Source organism: Onychomys torridus, chromosome 7, assembly GCF_903995425.1.
Source record: "Onychomys torridus chromosome 7, mOncTor1.1, whole genome shotgun sequence".
NCBI lineage: Eukaryota > Metazoa > Chordata > Mammalia > Rodentia > Cricetidae > Onychomys > Onychomys torridus.
The window spans coordinates 47376625-47380890 of NC_050449.1; positions in this window are offsets into that span (position 1 = coordinate 47376625).

Genomic DNA, 4266 nt, shown 5'->3' on the forward strand with positions numbered 1-4266 from the left:
AAATCTTGGTTGAGGGACTTGAGTGCCTAGAAACCTCCACGGGTGCCCTCCAGACTCCAACATCCGCTCACAGCAATTCTAGCTCAAACAAACTTGCATCGTTGTGCCAGGAAAATCCAACTGTGTCTGTAGATACAATTAGTAAAATGTGGGCTGGAGAGGTGGCTCGGTGGATATGGGGGCGTGACTTCTGGTCCCCAGCACCTGTGTAAAAGCCGAACATGGCACACAGGCACCTGTAGCCCAGCACCTGGGAGTGTCATAAGAGGCAGAGGTAGGCAGATCCCAGAGCCTTGCTGATCAGCCAGTCTAACTGACTTGGTGAGCTCCTGGTTTAGTAAGTCAGGTGGAGGCAAACCAAGGAGGACATGTCACATTGGGCTCGGGCCTCCCCATGTGTACTCTTGGGGATGTGCACCCGCTCACACACTAAAGAGTTAATGATTTTTTTTTTTTTAATTTAAGGAAACATGATTATTTAGTGCACCACAAATAGAGCAGACAGTGTGATGGCAACAGAGAGCTACCTGCCAAAAGCTGGCACTTTCTACCCTAAGGTTATGTAATGTGCTAGCCTCTATGAAAGGGCGTGTTTGACACATTTTCAGAGAACATAAAGGAACTGTCATTCAAATTTTAAAAGCTTTGGGAACATTCAGCACCGACAGATCTTCCCACACTCTCCCTTTGACCGACTTCTGCGTTTGTTTTTCTTTTCATTTTCTTGTGACAAGGTCTGAGGAAGGTACGTACGGTCACACTTTGGTGTGAAACTCTGGTTACCACTCCTGGGAGCCATGGAGGGGAGGGGTCCTGACCCCCACCTTCTTTCTGACAGCCAGATTCTACCCCAGGAGAAAGAAACAGCACACAACAGCCTTCTCTTTAGAACTCGGCATTTTAAAATTCAGAACTGTGTTATTTTTCACAGAGTCAGTGAGACGAAAATGTGTTTCCTCAGCGGCATACATGGAGTCTGCACCATGTGACTGTGGTCTTGAGCAGTGTCAACACGCTCCAACTAGTCCAATCCCACCCGTTCTATAGTTTTTGGACATAGCCTTCAGGAGGTCCTGGAAAAAAAAGCTAGGCCATTTTAATGGTCAACAGTGATGATGTATATAGTGATTTTCACTACACATTTGGCCAGACCCTGGTCAATTTGTCTTCATAAGAACAAACTCTTTGAGAACCAGAGGCTTCCTGGTGGTCATCAGAACCTTCATAAAATCTGGTCCTATCTTTGCTCTGTCCCCTCTGAGCCTTCCATTCATCCAGAATGATAAAGCCTTCTAGTGTCTTTCCATCCGTCTTCAGACTTCTCTTTGGGGGCTGGGGATGTAGCTCAGTTGGTAGAATGCTCCCTAGTGTGAATAAAACCCAGGGTTAGATCCCCAACACTGCCAAACCAGGTGTGGTTGCTTGCTCCAGTAATCCCAGTACACAGGAGGCAGAAGCAAGAGGGTCAGAAGTTCAAGGTTATTTTTAGCTACATATAAGAAATCTTGTAAAAAAAAAAAAAATCAACCAACTAGCAAAACAAACAAGGAACAAATAACAATAACAACAGCAACCACGAACCCATAGAAGGGAGTAGAGGTGATTTCTCTGTGAATGGAAGAGCCATGGTTGGAATCAAATGACAACGAGAGACCTTTACTCTCACCCTATCCCACCCTATCTGTATGACAGGCGTCTCATTCAGAATACAGAGCAACAGAAACAGTGGGAGACTGGACTTGGAGAACTGATTCGATGGTGCAGTGGTTCCCATAAATATTGACTTGGGAATGAGAGAGCTGTATGCAGCACGAGGGACTGCCAATCTGAGATATATTACACATTAGACCATATGCTGTTGACTTCAAGGATGACTTTAGACCAGCTCGTTTTGAATGTCACTTATGAAAGATGGCATCTTTGACTTTTAATATGACTGGTGATTAGTCTCTGAGCCATCACACATCCTGGAGCAGAGAAAGACATGTAGAGTGACACAAATACAACTCTACCTAAGAGATCTCTGTGCTTGATTTCATCTTCCTTTTTCAACCTTGGCTGATATTTTCAGTGTCCCAGATATGTTTATTCTAATATCACCTGGTTGATGCAGAGGAGGCTAAATTTAATACATAAATTTATTCTTCAGAATAAAAAGATGCCCTTTTTTATCTCCAGTGGAATGGTAAAACAAACACAAGCCCAATTCTTCAGACATATTTGTTCAAGCCACAGGGACACTCACATCTGGAAATGAGAACGAGAGGTTAGCTCTTAAGGGAGAAAGTGGTGTGTAGTACCCAGCAGCTAGACACACATTTTGATAGGCTCAGTTTTCATTTACAACTCAAAATTAGTGAATGTTCTTTAGAATATTAGTTATGATGACTTGAAAAAAAATGATGCTAGCAGATTTTTTTTCCATCTAGCTGTCAAACAGAAAAAAAATATTGGCCCTGAATATAAGAAGTTTAGGGCCAGGAAAGATGGCTCAGCCATTAGGAGCCCATACTGTTCTTGAAGAGGCCCAGAGCTGAGTTCCCATCAACCACTCTGGACCACTCAACTGCCTGTAACCAGCTCCAGGGGATCCAAGATTTGATCCTGGCCTTAGGAGGCATTGTACTCACATTCAGAAACCCATACTCACATTTATATACAGAGGGGTTTTCCTTTGTAGACCTGACTGTCCTGGAACTAGCTCTGTAGACAAGGCTGGCCTTGAACTCAGAGACCTGTCTACCCCTGCCTCCCAAGTGTTGGTATTAAAGGTGTGCACCAGCATGCCTGGCCTAAAAATTAAAAAAAACTTAAATAATTATGGGTTGTTCTATGTTACTGTGTTGTTTAAACTATAGATAATTACATCATGATTTCTTACATGTTTTGGAAAAAGGCAATTTAATTAGCATTTTCTTGGTGGGGGACAAGGGAGGGCAGTGTGGGAGGGAAGAGCAGGAACATTTTGTTTGACTTGAATTTCCTTGTTTTAAAAAAATAAAAATAATTTATTTTATTAATTATTTACACATGTATGTGCATTCATGTTTGGGTGCCTGCAGAGGCCAGAAGAAGGGTGTTGGATCCCCTGGAGCTGGAGGTACAGTAGGCTATGATCTGCCTGATATGGGTGCTGGGAACCAAATCCAGGTTCTCTTGTGAGAGCAATAATTGCTCTTAACTGCTGAGCCATGCTCTAGGAATAAAGTCGTTCATTTGTGCGTCTCAAGACAAGGTCTTACTGGGAAGAAGCCCTGGATGGCCTGCATCCTGCTATGTAGTCAAGGCTGGCTTCAAACTCTTGGCAATCCTCCTGCCTCCGCCTCCTTACTTTGGGGATAATAAGTGTGTCCCACCAAACCTGGCCTCCTTGACACTCTTAAGTCAATTTCCTAAGTAAATTAGCTTCTAGCCACATTTAGTTAGGTAATTCTTAACTCTTCTATAAACAAAAACTTAGTCAAGTTTGATGAGTTTTTGTTCTGATGTTCTACAAGTACAAAATGTTTCAGATCAAGGCATTTGTAACTATTTATGCAATTAGGTTTCATGACAAAATAGAGCAAAAGAGAAGTCTGGTCTATGACTTCCTGTTTCAATGTGGCAGATCCTGTTAACATGCGAACACAGTACTAACCTCAAGGGCAAATATGAGGTTGTTTATTCTGGAGCCAAATATGAATGTCCACAGACTGGTAATATGGATACAGGTTATCCCAAATAATAGTTTCTTGAAGTTTTTGTATTTATTTATTTGTATTATTTATGTGTGTGAGTGTTTTGCCTTCATGCATGTATATGTACCACATGCATGCCTGGTGCCCACTAAGGCCAGAAGAAGGCATTGGATCTCCTGGGATTGGAGTTACAGACAGTTGTGAGCTGCCATAAGGGTGTTGGGAATTGAACTCAGTTTCTCTGCAAGGGCAACAAGTACTCTCTCCTGCTGAGCCAGCTCTTCAGCCAATTTCATGACGTTTTTATCCTGACAGAGAAAAGAATGTTGTCCACCAAGTCTTTTAAAAATATATCAGTGGGAACATGGATGGCTTGGTGGGTAAAGCGCTGGTTGTACAATTATGAGATTCTGAGCTTGGATCCCCAACAACCACATAAAAGCCAGATATGGCAGTGTGCATCTAGAACCTCATCTATAAGCTGGACTTGGAGAAATAGGGGTGTGTGGAGGGTTGTGGGGACAGGCAAGATCCCTGGTCTAGCTGAAACTGTGAGCTCAGGTTCAGTGAGAAACCATGTATCAAAAAT